We start from the raw sequence: 17,351 nt of genomic DNA, 5'->3' as shown, positions 1-17,351 counted from the left end.
ATCCCAGCAAATTACCTTTACCCTAAGTCGTAAACTGTGTATATATATTTCTATATTTAAAATATTAACTATTTATGCTACGGATTAAAATTTTATCTTATATTTAATGAAGAAAAAAAAATAATAAAAAGAGGGAAAATATATATCTTCAAAACATTTAAAATGAAATAATTAAGGAAAACGAATAAATAACAATTTAAACTTATAAAAATAAATATCTTTGCTGTTTCATACCAAATAATGGATTAGAATACTGTTTTAATAAAAAAAATTAATTATTAGAACAATTTCAGTGTAAAGTTTTATTTATTTTTTTTTTAACCAAATTAAATTAGGCTCGTAAATACATAAGATTTTGAAGCAACCATTGACTATATATTGATTAAAAAAAATGTATTAGAAGAAGATAATTGACCGTATAAAGTAGATTGTAGGAAGATAGTATAAAGCTGTAAATGTTATAAATATATGCTTTCTTCCTAAAATCTAAATCCCAACATACATATATCTTCTTCTGAATTAAATTGATATACTTTTAAAAAAAAAAAAAAAAAAATAAAAAAAAAAAAAAAAAAAAAAAGGAAACTATAGTTCTAAAAGAAGTAAATTAATAAAAAAAAAAAATATGTTTAAATGGAACATCAACTTAATGTAGATCAAAGCACCCCCTAGCTTCGAGACGGGAAGTGTCTTACATTACAAGCGGAAAAAAATTCCAGCAAAAAAAAAAGTTGACACGAGCTACAATGCATTAGGATCGAAATTCAAGACAAAAACGTTTAATGTTTTTGCTTTGGGTCACACAACACCTACTCGTCTTTTTTGTTACGCTCAAAGTGTAATACAATATTCAACTCAAAAACATAAAAAAATTAGCAACAGAATGACATTGTGTTTCTAATAATTAATGCTTATATTCTAGTCACATAGGTATTCTGAAAAAAAAAGTAAAGAAATAAAATCCGATATGAATATAATACTAGACAGGGTAACACCTAAAAGAGATAAATCGATTCATTAAAAAATAGAACATAAATTCACTTTAAAATTAGAGAATATTTACCTGAAGCCCGAAATATTCATAGATATAAAATATATTTTCGATATTTGTATCTTTTTAAGTACCTATTTTTATTTATTTATTTATTTTTTTTTTTTAATATCAAAAGTCAATAAATTGAGTTTTGGGAAATTATTATTACAAATTTATTCTGGAAACATTTCTTTTTTTCTTATTTCTTCTAAACCAATAGGTCTCTAGGATTTTATATATAGTTAGTAGGTAACTACAATGGATGATATCTCTTGTATTGCATTTCAAATGCATTGTAAAAGGGAATAGAGGAAAGAGATAGTCTGCTGACAGTATGTGGAAGCAGTTCATGTAATTAAGTTTAATTTTAATTGAAAATGATGATTAGTAACACCTATTTGATAGGAGAATATTTAAATTTTTAAATAAACTGAATAAGTTATAGTAGTAGAATTTAAATTTGCCAAAAATCTTGACTTTTGATAGAAAATCCTGCATTTGTTATATTTTCTATTATATTTTTAATTTTTCTCATAGCATTATTCTTTCAATTATTTATTTAATCATTTTTCATATTATTTTTAATTTTTGATTAATTTACTTTTTTCTTCTTCATATTTTACTTAAACTAAAAAAAGGAAGAACAGCGCCTTAAGGTTTTTAAAAAATAAAGTATTACGTAAAATATTCGGAACGAAAAACCTCAGGTTTTGGTAAGCCTTTTATTATTATTATTTACCTATGTTTTGTCTTTTTTTCTCAGAGCAACCAAAACAATTAACATAATTATGTTTTTAATTTCCCTCATTGCACTATTTTTATGATTATTTTTTTTTTTATTGTTATTTTAAATTCTTGATTGTTATTTTTTTAAATGTATCTTTTTGTATACACTTATTTGATTTATATATCTCATTTCTATCATAGGAAGGCCAACATATTTGGGCCGAAACGATGCCTTGCAATAAAAACCTAATATTGTGTATTTCAAACTCTTTTAATTATAAATACACATACGTCACCTGAAAATATATTATTTCCTAAAAGAATTTTTTTCGTAAATCCGGAAGCCCTACCCCTCGTTCTAGTCCCTTAGATCTAATATTAGCTGACGTAATTACTTCCCCCTACGTAGAGACCATTAATAATGCTCCTACCCCAACCCATAGACCCCTAGGGGTTGGTTTCGTGTGCAATGTAATGAGAACCTAACTACAAAGGAATTCTTTTCATGTTATATAAAACATTTCATACTATCATAGAAGGAATGCGAATAAACTGTAAAAACTATAAGAAAACCCGACTCTTAGCTAGTTGAATAAATGATAATAAAAATAAATAAATACAAAGGTCATTGAAGAATTCCTTGCATTAGTCTGGGCTTCATTTTTCGAGATGAAGTTGCTTTTTTTAAGTTGTAAGTTACTACACCTCAAATCGCTGGTAACTAGGAATGGAATTTAGGAAATATATATTTTTTTTATTTTGGGATGTAATTGACTAACCAATATAAACCAAGGGACATTTACCACGGTTCTTAGAAGAATTGTTTTAGAATTATTGTAATTTTTTTCGTTTCGTATTTTTTTTTTTTAGTTCTTTCTTCATCTGTCCAGTCTTTCTTCATTATTGCCTGAGCAACTAACTCTTTGAAGTCTTCACCATCTGTCAAATCGTCAATCTCGATCAAATTCATTTTTGATTTTATTTATTTATTTTTTTTTATTATTATTTAGGAAGAAACGTAATAATACAATACACCTTCGCTAGATGACAGATCCAACGGAAACTATGGGAGGTTCCTTGTATACCTATTTAAACGTAGATTTGCTCTAAATCTAAGTTTAACAGGCACTCATTGGGCGGTAAACTTAACCACAAGATCTGAAGGTTAACTTTTCTGGTTAAAAGAATAATTATTCGTACGAAAACTCTAACTTAAAAAAACGTAGTTTAAACTGTGCAACCGCCCTTTAATATTGTTTTATAAATGGGAATAGTAGTATCTGGTTTTAATCTAGATTTTCTATTGACGAGAGGATATAAACAAGAATTTAAATAGGTTTATATTTTATTCAATGAATAATATGACGGATCTAATATATTTAAACAATTACTTTGCCTCCCTAAAAAAAAAAAACTTTGGACGTCATCGGAACTACATAATAAAAGATACGGACAGGTGACTGATAACACAATGGCGTGCGGACGGAAGCACCTCTATCCCCGGGACATCCTTCATTAGAATTGATGATTTTGCATAACTAATGTCCGTTCTGAATAGAACGATTTTGATTCGTGACTGATGTAGAGTGCCTCTAACGATACATTTAGCTGCCTGCTTGAGATCTGGCTCCTCGGCAGCCGATGTCAAAAGAAAATTATTGCTAGGCGATACAAATCATACTTTAATAGTGGGGACCCGAGATCTAAAGTCAATACATACAATACAAAATGTTTGGAAGCAGTAAGATTAGATCTTAGTCGATAGTTTAAGAGCCTGAGGAAAAAAGAAAAATTATTTCACCTAAATTTTTTATTAATTTATATACGAGTAGTTAACAGTCAAAATTGCCGATTAACCACAATTGGAGAAAAGAAAAATGGCGGTTGTACCTAAATATTACAAAAAAATAAATTTTTCATTCGGAGCTCCATATCTTTAAAATTACCACCATTAAAAAACTTTAATAGACAATGAAATTCCACCAAATCCCAGCAAATTACCTTTACCCTAAGTCGTAAACCTACTGACTGCCCTACAGTATACTTCAATAATGTTGCCCTTACCCCTGTTGAACAGATCCGCTACCTTGGACTGCATCTGGACAAACGACTAACCTGGAATCCTCGCACAATTCTGAAAAAACAGGAAACTGCACGTCGATTCCGACTATTACAGCACTTACTAGACAAACGGTCCAAACTTCCAATTCATTACAAAAGACTGATTTACATGACAATTATAAGGCCTATCTGGACATACGGCGTTGAGCTTTGGGGCTGCACTAAGCCTTCGAATTCCTCTCGTATCCAATACTTACAATCCAAATTCCTTCGTAAAATCCTGAATGTTCCCTTTGTCACAAATAAAATCATCCACAAAGACCTTAATGTTCCATTTGTAACCGATCTAGCCCGAACCAGATATCAATCCTTTCATTACAATATCTCTAACCACTCAAACCCTTTCTAATCTTGCTTCCTCTTTTATTCCGGACAATCCTCCGAGGCGTCTGAAAAGAAGATGGCCTCGGGACCTTACATTGTAAAAATGTTTTATAGTGCTACCATTGGGTAGTTTCTCTACATGTTTGTACCACACCATTATGATTTACTCAAATTCACTTGATGTATTTATGTACAGTTATAAATATCAATAAATAAATTTTTAAAAAAATTAGACAATTATATAAAGTAGATTAAATTTGCTAATATATGAGCACTAAAAGAGCTGCTGTTTACATTCAGTAGTTATCAAGTTTTTATTTATTTTATTTTTTATATGTTGATTTATTGGTGAAATAAGTTCTTTTGATTTTTTTTCTTTTTAACTATACAGAAAAAAAAAATATCTTCTAAGTTTCGAAATATTAATACTAGAGTGTAAACAATGTTATTAATCTATATAAAAGGGAATGGTCGAATCAACAATCACCTTTCGAATTAGTGGACCGATTTACGTGCAGTTTTTTTTTAATGTCCACTTGTCGCCATGAGAAGGTTTAAAGATAATGAAACCCAGGAATTCTCGAGTATAAAAAAAGTTATGCGTTTTTTTTTGTTTTGTTTTTTTTACGATTATTGTACACAAATCGATTCGTCTCTTTCCAAGGAATATGAAAAAGTATAAATGATTCTATTAAGCAATATTATATTTACGAAAAATTATAAAAATCTAATGTGGCTTGCGGTAAAGTAGGTCAGTAAAATTTTTTTTTTTTTTTAGAAAACTGCACTTCATATTCGTTTTTAGTGTCGTCTCAAAAGAAAAAATACCGTTTTTCAAAGTAATAAAAAATTAGAAATTTGTCACCTCGATTTTTTTTTTCTTCCGGAGACTATTGTTTATATAATTGTTTATAATTCTCTGCATTTTATTCAATGTCTACGTTAATAGAATTTTAGTTAAAGCTGAATGTCTCCTCATTCAGCCTGTATTTGGTGTAGATTGATTAAGCCGTTTTGAAGTTATATACATTTAAAAAAAAAAAAAATAAAAGACAGATTTAGGGCAAAATTTTGGGTTAAAAAAGTTTATTTTCAGATTTTTTTTAAACTTCGTAATTAAGGGTTACTTGAGATGTTAAAAACCAATTTCAACATTGCTACACTCCTAAAAATCTTTTACAACACTTTCATAGGTGAGTCGTTCAGAATTGTTTCAATATAGCGCTAAAATTGAAGAACAGAGATGTTTATTATTTAAAAAATATTCATATTTAATGTAGTATTAATGATTCCCTTAATAGTACAAGAGCCGGGAAGAAAAAAAGGCAGTTATCTCACCCCAATTTTTGATTACTTTAATGAAAAATATGTATAATTACTTGTCAAAACTGATGAGTCTGCCAAGTATAGGTAGGGGGAATAAAAAATGACGCCTGTTTCGAAACCTTAACAAAAACAATAATTTTTCATTCGGAGCTCTATATCTTAAAAACTACCAACAGACTAGAAAATCTAAAAAGAACATTATTTAAAGAAGAGTAAATTTGCTGAAATATGAGCCTTAATAGAGCTATTTACGTTCAATAGTTCTCGAGATATAACCTTTTAAAAAGCAAAATTTCTTTATCCGAATCCGGACAACTATATATCAATTTATTTTAGCCAATTTCATGAAAAATACTACTCCTACGAAAATAAATGTTAAAGACTACTTTACAGCCCATTAAATTAGCTTTAATTTGAGTGCTAATAAACATCTGGTAAGTCAGATAGTTCCTGAGATATAGATTTCTCAAAATAAATTAACTAACTACTGATATTTCAGTACGTTCCATGCATTTTTATGAAATGTTGCTTTTTAAAAAGATATATCTCGAGAACTATTGAACGTAAATAGCTCTTTTAGGTTTAATATTTCGGCAAATTTACTCTACTTTAAATTATGTTCTTGTTAGGGTTTCTGGTGTTGTTGATAGTTTTAACTATATAGAGCTCCGAATAAAAAATTAATGTTTTGAAATAGCCGGCAGTTTTTATTCTCCCTACCTAGATTTGGCAGATTCATTAAGTTTGACTAGTAATTATACCTAGTTTTTAATTAAGTAATAAAAAATTGGGGTGAAATAATTGCCTTATTTCTCCTCTTGGGCTCTTGTACTTAATGGTTTGGGGAACCAATGTCACCGCCGTATATTGGTTCAATTTATGTTACCAGATCATTATACTAAAATATACATTAATGTTTAATTTTAACAATTATATCAAACTATAAATTGTGATCATTAAATCTATGTTCATCAAAGATTTTTTGCGATATATTTAATATTTTTGTCAATAAAATTAATAATAAAAGATTATATAATTCCTGGCCTTTGTACCGCTATTAGTCAACTACCCCCAGACTCGTAGCAGTGCTATTCCAGAAATAGATCTAAAACTGATTTAGGTTACCTAACCATGCTTCAAAGAAAGTGGCGTAAATGCTGTGTCGTCAGTGGAGCAGTTCGCAACCCGACCCGTGGCGATAGGACCGCTCTATAGACTACATTGAGGACAATAGATTCAGATAGATCTTGTGTCAGGAAAGCATAACCTATAACCTGTTTTATAATAGTGCAACTTTTGTTATAGAGCTATGATATAGCCAGCAGTTTCGTTGCATCTTTGTGCAAGGTTATTTCGAAACGTTACAGGTGATATCTGGACGGTTCACCGAACTGTTCGATGTTAAAACTTCATCAATTGTTAAAAAAAAAAAATAAACTCTTCTTTCACTTATAATATACAGTATAAATGATAAGAAAAAAATTTCGATAGTGCAAAATTTTGAATTTGAGTTTTCGAAAGAATTATACGTTTTAAGATCCCTTGGTTCCAAATAACTAAGTCTCTCAAAATTGTTTGTTTTGGTACAATATTATAGCGCAAAAATTACATATTTTAGACGGGTATATGTCAGGGATGTTATTGTAGCATTTTCTTTAAAATCGACCCAAATTGCCAGTTCATATAATCGATTTTTCACATTTTTTCGATTTTCTAAAAAAAAAAAAAACTCAATTAATTTTGATTAAACTTAGAGAACCATTCAAAAATTGAGTGGTATTTTATATTAGATAGGTTTTATCCTCACTGATATAGAATAACAGGACTTGAATAAAATTAAAAAAAAAATTTTAAGTATCTTTAATTATGCTTATTTAAAATAAACAATTTCACATTGTTAGCAATCATAAAAAATGGACAAATAAAGAACATTAAAGAATTCCATACGATATGATATCTTGGAAACTACCTACAGCACTAAAAACATTAGATGATTCTGTTTTAAAAGTAGACTTAATAAGCTAAAATAAATTCTGTATTTTTAATATAAATTGAGATATAGATAAAAAAAAAAAAAAGAAATTACACTTTTGGAAAATATTATTCCTACGAAGAAAATCATTATATACTATTTGAAAGTGAGTTTAACTTGCTCCATTTTGAGCAAGAAGATACGTCTTGGTGGCAAAATCTTGTAAAAATATTTTTTGTTGATTTTAATAATTATATAATTTTGATCTTTAGAAGACGTTCAAGGTATTTATGTCCAGCAGTTGATTGTATAGCCACAATATTGTTACTAAAAAATTATTAAAGTTATGGAGTTCAAGATTATCATAACATTTCTTAAAAAGTCAATATTTCTTGAAACACCTATGTTTCGAATCAACTAAAAATATATTTAAAAAAATTGATAAACATAAAAAGAAATAATAAGATGTAAGTGATACATAAATGTAAATAACACATAGTTAAGTGTAAAAAATTGTTTAGTAATTATATAATTTTAGAATTATTATAACATTCATAAAGATGGCACGTTAGCCAAAATATCGGAATTTTTTTTAGTAAATTAAAATCATGGTTAAATATATTTGCTTAGAATTTAAACAATTTAGGTAAAGGTATAACCTAAAGTAAATTTCATATATAAATAATTTTTATGCAGCCCTGGGGTGTAAAGTACCTGAATCACATTTCACTAATATTTAACTAAATCGGCAATTAATTATTGATATTTATATCATATAGTAAAAAAAGGAAAACATATTTTTACAATATTTTTCCTTCATTTTTAAGTCAGAGGCTTTAATTTGGCTTAGGTATTTATTTCATTTCACACCTGGAGACTTCATCATTGTATACGCCTAAATGTTTTTTTTTTCTAATATTTATTTATTGCTATTTACAACTGTACATTATAATACATTTAGTAAATCTGATCTAAGTTAAATTGGAGTGTTACAGACGTGTAGAGAAACTACCCATTGGTAGCACTCTAATGACATTTTACATTAGCTGGTCTCGTGGCCATCTTCTTTTCAGGCGCCTCGGAGGATTGTCAGGAATGGAAGAGGATGCAAGATTAGAAACTAGGGGGTTTGAGTAGTTAGAGAGTTTATAATGGAAGGAGTGATATCTGGCGCCCAAACATTAATGTGAAAAATACAACTATTTTGTCACGGACTCTAGGAATTTAAGTGATCTTAAGTCTAGGTCTAAATTATAGCAGGACATTCAGGATTGATTACTGTGTCAATAATTTATTCAATTTTGAATTTAACTTCACATAATGTTCTAGGACTTAGATAATTTAAGAGACTAAGATATTTATTGCCTAGGAGAAAAATTTTTTTTTTTTATTCCTTACCTAGATGTATCCCTTAACTTTATCTAAAGACTGATTAACTTAGTTTAGACCTGACTGCTGAACTATCCAACCTCATTAAAGCTAACAGTTTACTTCATTACCTCATTTGACTTAATCTATCTAGAGTGAGGTGACCTATACGTTTATACGCTAGAATGACTACACATCGTAAAGTGACTCCATCTTTGCGACTTATAGCCCGCCTAAATCTTACGTAAGACTATACTCCATCATAAGAAGTTTCTAATATTTTTTTTTTTCGTCATACTTTGCTCTAGCCCTGTTACGTTTTTATCTCAGCCAAGGTTTAGCTTTATTACGGTTGTGTAACTCGAAGCCTGAGATATAGAAATGAGAGTGTGTATATTAATTGAAGCTTTTAAAACTTTCACTCTGGTAATTAACTTATCAATTATAAATATAATTGAATATTACTTCCTACTATTATTGTTTTTGTTATTTTTTTATGGTCTTAGTCGATTGAATTAATAATAAAAATTTTTTATTGAAGTAAAACTTAGTATTATAAATTAATGTGTGGAATAAATTTAAAAAAATCTTAAAAAAGAAAAAAAATAATTTTATTTTTTTCTGACAAATTTATTTCTTAAACGGTATGCCTAGCCTCTTCCAATAACTGTAAGCAATACTAACAAATGATTCATTATTTATAGCTCATCACCACACAGTAACAATAATTTTACTCTACGAATTTTTAATTCACAAAGCAGATAAGAATATATTTTTACTTATTACTTATAATAAAATAATATACTTATTATTTTTACATATTACTTATATTCTATAATAAAATATATTCTAAACAACAGGACTTGTTTTATTTAAAAGAAAAAGAAAAAATAATTTTAAATAAAATTGAAATTTATAACTAAATTTTCTATAATTTGATTTAGTACGAGTATGTAAATAAAACATGTTCATGCTACGTTCAAACATGTTTATACCACACTATTACTGACACTTAATGCACATTTGGTTGGTTGGAATGAATTAATAAACTTTATAAAACAAAAATAAAATAATCTATCCTACTAGTTAGCAGATAAATGAATTAAAAGTTATAAATTTCAAAATAATATCTAGTATAGCTTATAAGTTCTGTAACTAAACTCAAATTCACTGATCTATATGTATATTTCTTGTAAAATAAATTTATGTGATAGTTAAATATTATTAATTGCAAATAAATAAGCTCATAGCCAATACGTTTGTTTTTCAGATCGGTATAAAATTTGATATTCATAAATAAAAATAAATAATTATATTCGTCATTATTTAATTGAAAATTAGGAGCGACTAATTATGAAATGAATAATAAAGAACCTAGAAGATTAATACAAAGGAATAATGATTTTTTTTTCGAAAAATAAAACCTTCAGAGTAAACGATTGACAAAAAATTGTAAAAAAAAAAAAGAAATACAAAATCTCTTCAAAGTGTTAAAAATCAAGATACCATGAAAAACAAAATCTTAGAAGTTAAAAAAATTAAAGTATATAAGTAGTAGAAAAAAATAGATGAATGAATGATATAGAAAATAATTTTTTTTTTTGTTTGTTTCATTATTTATTATAATTATCAATTTTTTCTTTATTTTATCTTGTTATTCGTTGCACTGAAGAAAGTATGCAATGTGGACTAAACCGTCACAATTTCATAAATAATTTTTTTAAATTCTTATTTTTTAAATTTCGTTTATCATCCTTGAATATTAGTACAATTAACTGTTGATTATGTGAAATTAAATTTGTTTTTGAAAACTTTATTTGTTTTCATATCCTCTGCTATCACCTCAAATCTTTTCACGGTATATCTTTCATCCGTGAAAAATGTATTTTTATTTTATTATATTTTATACTTATAGGTTTTATATAAATTATAGAAAATTTATTCTTCGTACATTTTTCACATTTTAATAAAAACATTTTATATCTAACGAACTCTCAGTTAACCCCAATGTATTTTTTTTTTTTTTTTAACAAGGAATATCAACAAAATTAGAATGAATAATATAAAATATAAGATCCATGTGCCCGACCTTGTTTTTTCTATGATTGTTTCCGTTGTCATTAGACTTTTATGACTACTATAAACTACATAAATATATAACTTTTTTATTAGTTAATATTATAAACCTCAGGTCACAATACCTCGACCGTGAGACTTGGCTGTGTTCTCGGGTCGCGACCCAACTGTGCTTGGGAATTTCGTAAGGGTCAAATGAACATTCAGAGAAAGCCATTGTCCTTTCATAGGCTTTCATTTTCTCAATTAGTTTCTAATTCGGATTTATTTTAATTTAAATAAATTTAATTAATTTTTTTTTAATTTGGATTTATAATTTAAAGATGAGTTTTATACACGACCATGAAAAAAATGCGCTTTAATTTAATTTTCCCAGACCTTTCAACGTTTACTATTTAGTTATATTTTAAAATTACTAATTTAAAACTGCCACAGTAGAAAGTCTTCATGTTTTTTTCTTCAGCTATCCGCATCGACAATTACACAAATATAAGACGAAGAATTTTTTTTTTATGTCCTTTAAGAAACATAAAGGTTGCTCCGTTATTCAAATATGATAAATTAAAACATAAGAAAGCTGTCTAGTAAATATAATAGCACCGTATTTTTTAAACTTTTACAGTTAAATTATTAGAAAACTCTTGTGAGATTCCGGTTTTCTCATTTGATTGTCCTATATTTCTAGTTAACTGTTTTTCTTGTTTCGCAAGTTGTAAAGTTCTGAGCAAGAATCGAGCTTAGAGTGTTTCAGTTAAGTTTATATCTTTGTCCATAATTTCCTAAGTGCTACATCAAGCTTTTTTTTTAAATTTAAAAATGTTTAACAAATACAACTTTAAACAAATAATATTTTAGGGAGCAAGGTGAAAAATTATGACTATTTTGAAAATGGCAAAAGCGAAAAGATACTAAACTTTTTTTGGTTTATTTATTCAATAAAAAAACTAACCCACATCAATGATGTTGCAATATGTCGTATTTGAAATTATTTTCAATAGTTTCCATGCCAAAAGTTTTTAATAAACTAATATTTTATTATAAATTTATTTAATACTAGATCGACCTGGAGGGCATGCATTTCAAGGTTAATGTAAGAGGTACATTTTTTTTTTAACAATTGATTATGAGAGTATAATCTCATAAAAAAGACGCCTCTAACGATATACAACGTTATAAATTAAAAAAAAAAGATAAAATAATTAGATTAATATAATAATTCTCAATAAAAGAAAAAGATGAGGAGAAAAAAAATTTTAAATAAAATAAAATTTTAGAGTTTCCCAGGTTGTAGGTCACTGCTCCTTTAACTGTCGGTAACTGGGAGTGGGACTTCATGAACCTTTTATTGATGAAATCCTCTATTGACTCCGTTTGTAATTTTCGATGCAATTACCTTTTTTTATAAAGTAATAATTAAACTGAAATCGAAGAATAGCTTTTGTTCTTTTTTTTTTTTCATAATTTTACCAACACAATTGACAATGATTAACAGAATTATGAAAACACGCAATATCTTGTAACTTTATATGTATTTATATTTATATAGCAGTAGAGGTTCAAACAACCCTCAGTGAAATTCAAACCTCTGAATACTAACTCGAAAAAAAAATTAGCTAAACGTTCTGAAATCTTAATAACTATTCATTTCCAATTCCTTCAAGATAAACACTGCGAAAAAAAGCCGGAAAAAATTACTAACTTACAGATAGATCACAATTAACGATGGAGTAATAATGATCAGTCATAGTAACTTAAACAAGATAACTTGAGTTAATGGCCCAAATTGGTTACATAAATAATAGAGGGTTGAGAAAATATCTAGGAGACAAATAATTAATTTAAATGTTTAATCGGCATTGAAGCTCAATTAAATATTTAATCATGTGAAACTGAATTAAGTAATTAGTTCATTGTAGTTGCTGAATCGATTGCTTATCTTGTACTTTTTGGCTTACAATTATCGATAAAGGCAAGGTAGTACACTAACAATTGCCAGCCTTGACTTGAATATACATCGATGCATTGAAAGCCTAACATCGATTAACTAACTGATAACACAACAATCTAACAAAGGCTCTACGTGTCATACTTACTATATTATATGAGGGTGCAAAGAAAGTCATTTATTAAGCTTACACATCAAAATATAATATAGAGCATAAGATTTTTTTTTTTTTAATCATCGTAGAATTTGTTTTAAACTCACTGACGTCATAAAGTAAAGTTAAAAACTTGCTGTAGCTAAATTAACAGCTGCTTTTATGGATTTTTTTTTTTTACAAATTAATACTTTTAGTTACAACAATCATTAATCAATTATAGCTAAGCAGTTCAAAATTCAAATATTAATCCATAAAAAGTACAGTAAATTTAGCTATAGTTTTAGCTACAGCAAATGTTTTCCCAATTCAGACTACCATTAAATGTTAGAGGGTGACCTTTAGAGGCACACGCCACCTATTTTAAATTTTTAATTACCTAATTAATGAAAATAATTTCTTTAATACCTCCTTTATAAATTCCTCAGATAATACTTATACGCAATAAGTTTTTTACTGTTATTTAAAAAAAAAAATATCGTAGTTAGATTGAATTATTTTCAAAATTTTTAGAAATAACATTTAAAACTTTCGTTAAACCAACTTTTTCTAACGTAAGTGAGAAAACACCTTAACAAATTATAGATGGTGCTCGATAAAGGTGAGTGCTTTTCAAACTAGCAATAAATAAAAAAAAAATTTTTTTAACTCAAATTTAATTCTCTTCGACTTGTATATAAATTATTATTTTTTTAGTTGTTTTCATTATATCAATTTACATTTTTATTCATAGATATCGTTTTTGTAATTTTTTTTCTTTTTAATTTTTTTTTAGTATTACTAGTTTGACAGTTTTCACTAATTTTTTTTTTTCTTTAGTGTAAAAGGTATGAATACTTTTTTCCCTTGATTGTGGTAGCTTGTATTATTATACTTCAATAAAAACTATTGTTATTCAAAAAATATATATATCAACAATGTAAACATGGATATCATTAACTACAAAATAAAATGTATTAATCTTTTTTTAAAAAATCAGAAAACAAGTGTTCAAAAAAACTTCAAAAATAATGGAATAATCTAAAACCAAAATGTTAAATCTATGTTCTCTGTGTTATTCTCTTTTTGTTTAATTTCGGTATGAATACGATTTACTTTATATAATTCATAAAAAAAAAACATAATAAAACAAAAAAATGTGGATAATAATTTTACAAGATTTAAATTTTTATAGTTAAATTGACAGTACAAAAAAAAAAAAGAGTGTTGTATTAACTATTATTAAGAAAAATAATTATTATATTATAGTACTTATTTAAAAAAAATTTGTAGAATAATATCTCTTGACATTAAAAGATTAGAAACTTTTTTTAAAAAATTATTTTAATCAAAAAAGTTTTACGAAAAAACTATACCCAAAAAATGATATTTTAGATAGTCACAGTCTCAAATAATGTACGATTTCTAAAACGATGGACGGTTAAGTACTTTGTAGGCACATATTTCAGAATAAACGAGAACAGAATAAATATATGAATATTTCCATATAGGTTTAGGACAAATATTATTTTTATCAATGACGTTTGAAATACGTCTGCAGATTGTCAACAATTCACGATAATGTAAAAAATGCATAATCAATAATTTTCACGGCTCATAATTTATTGTGGGATTTAATATTTTTTTTTTTTGTTAAGATGTTAACTACGTAAAATGTTACTAACAAATTCTTTAAAAATGTTAAAACAAATGAGTTTTCTATCAGAAGTCGATATTTTTGGAAAATAATTATTAGAGAATTTCGTGTAGGTAAGATAAATTTTTATTGAAAATGTTGAAAACAATTATTCGTCAAGACAGACTTTTTTTAAAGTTTTGAAATTAAGATAATTAGTTTTTTATAGAGAATTTTAATTAAAAAAAAAAAAGAGAAGTTTTCAGTAGTAGCTATATTTACTATTTAATAAACTAAACATGAAACTATAAATAAAATATTATGGCTGCTCGACTTAACGTATAACATGTTATGCATCATGAACAATGTGGTCAAACCTTTGTAATGCCAAGTTCATTTGTAAGAGTTCCACGTGTTGGAAAAGTTCTTATTATAGAATGTTTTTCAATTTTGACTGCTCCTATTTATAAATAGAATATTATTTTATCTAAAATGAAAAAAAATTGGAAACCGCATAAAATGAATATCAGGTAAAAGGAAAAAATATTTTAAAAAAAAATCTATAATCCCTAAAGGTCAAAAACTTGAACAAAAATATATTGATTTCAAAACATTTATCCTTAACAATTTAACAATCATTGGTCAAATAACATTGTTTGTTATCTAAGTTGAAAATAATTATTATAATAACGAATTTAATATATTATATACGGCATAATTTAAAAAAATATTTTAATTATTCATTTTTTAATCTATTTATTATCATAAATCAAATTGGCATTGAATTGTATTTTAAGAAGAAGGGGACTCAGTATCACCGAAACGTCCAAAAATATAATTATATGTGTTGAAAACTTATTATAAATTTAAATTAAAAAAAAAACAATAATAAGGACTTATAAATAAACAAATTAAATTCTAGATTTTATTTTTAGGAAGTCTGGTATGTCAATTTCAATAAATTTTTTGAGGTTAATAACTTCCAAAAATTGAATATATTTTATTATTTTTTTTCTTTTTTGTTTTTCAATATTTCGCGACTACTACCCCATATTCATGTACCTTAATAAACCTACAAATAATAATTCATTTTAACAAAAATTCTCATTCAATTTTTTTTATAATTCATAAAACTATATTTACCTTATTTTGTCAAACTTTTAATTTCACTAATGGAATCATGTCATCTGCTAAAAAAGCATGGCTGAATAAAAATTATTCAATTTTTTGAAGTTTTTAACCACAAAAAATTTATTGAAAAAATTAAGCAAATAATCGGTTACTAATTATCACAACTATACCTATATATTTTATTTTTGAAATTAATGAACTACACTATTATAGTGACTTTGAGTCAGAGGCCCACATAACTACATCATGAAGAAAATAGTTATTTATAGATTACAGAATGTAAATGTGATGTGATAAAGTGAAATATTTCTATATTACATAACGGCAGGAGAAAACTGCTGAAAAAATTTAATAAAAATTTATATAATTATTTACGATGTTGAAACGAGCAGGGAACTAGAAGTTAAAAATAATTATAACTATATAGTTACGAAGGCTGAGTAAATTTCAACAAGCTCCTAAAATTACCTCACATATGGCGAAAACTGAAAGTTACATTCGAGTATATAGATTTATAGAAGCTAATAAATTAATTTTTTTTTCTTTATTATATCTTTCCAGGGACATGTAGATGTAATGCAGTAAAGTGAACCCCGCTTATCCATCCTAGTCAGAACCAAAACATGTCCGTTTAATACAGAGTGTTTTAAAGAAAATATTAATATAATTAACAAAGTTATATTAGAGGTAAAATTAAAATTGAATACAAAACTTAATATTTATGTGATATGTACAATTATATATGATAAAGTTAAATTTATTAAGAAATTTATGTAACTTAAAATAAATATTTTTTTTTAGATGTATGATTTAATTTAAGAGTATAAACGATTTTTTAGTTTTTAATAGTAGTAAGTAAGCTAATTATTTTATTTTGTTTTACCGAGTAAATTGTTTTATCAATAATTAGTTTATTTACTTTTCACCGCTAGTCAGTTCAGGAGCCGGTTAAGCGGGGTTCTACTTTAATAATTTTTATCAAAATACTTAACTACTTATTCTAGATTTTTTTTTAAGGAAGTTTGATTATATATATTTTTTTTAATTATTGAGGTGAAAAACTTCCAAATAGAATATAACCTACTCTAAATTTCCTTGAACAAAGTTCAGGGACAATTATCCCATACGCATGCACCTTAACAATCCTAAAATTAAGTTATTCTTATTAACAGTTTTTATCTATGTTATATTGGCACATTTAAAATACTTGTATGATTATATGATTTCAATTTGAATTGAAAATATGACAAATATGAGGTAAATATGATTACAAGAAGTGTTTTCACTTTAATAATTTAAAAAACAAATTAATTACTTGTATTCATGTGATAAAAAAATTATCTGAGAGAATAGTAAAATAATCAGGAATAGTGCTACATAAAAATAACTTACTAAATATATGTATATATTTATTATTATTTTTTTTTTAAATACATATTAGTTTCTTTTCGTTTTCATAATTTATCTAACTAATTTACTTTTATCTGAAAGGCCTTTTTTTATTTTACTAGTATTCATTGTTAGTTACCTTTTGTTTAATTTTAGTTTTCAAATGTGTAA

General features: G+C 26.2%; 1 protein-coding gene across 1 annotated transcript in view; it reads right to left on the bottom strand.

Annotated features, from left to right (window-relative positions):
* Positions 1–17,351, bottom strand: part of LOC106692380 (myosin heavy chain, embryonic smooth muscle isoform) — a gene marked incomplete in the record, with an annotated part of 73,863 nt that overhangs the window by 19,146 nt on the left and 37,366 nt on the right.

The sequence above is a fragment of the Halyomorpha halys genome, unplaced genomic scaffold, assembly GCF_000696795.3.
Source record: "Halyomorpha halys isolate HHAL.00 unplaced genomic scaffold, Hhal_1.1 Scaffold54.1, whole genome shotgun sequence".
NCBI lineage: Eukaryota > Metazoa > Arthropoda > Insecta > Hemiptera > Pentatomidae > Halyomorpha > Halyomorpha halys.
This window is presented reverse-complemented; position numbering and strand designations above follow the sequence as displayed.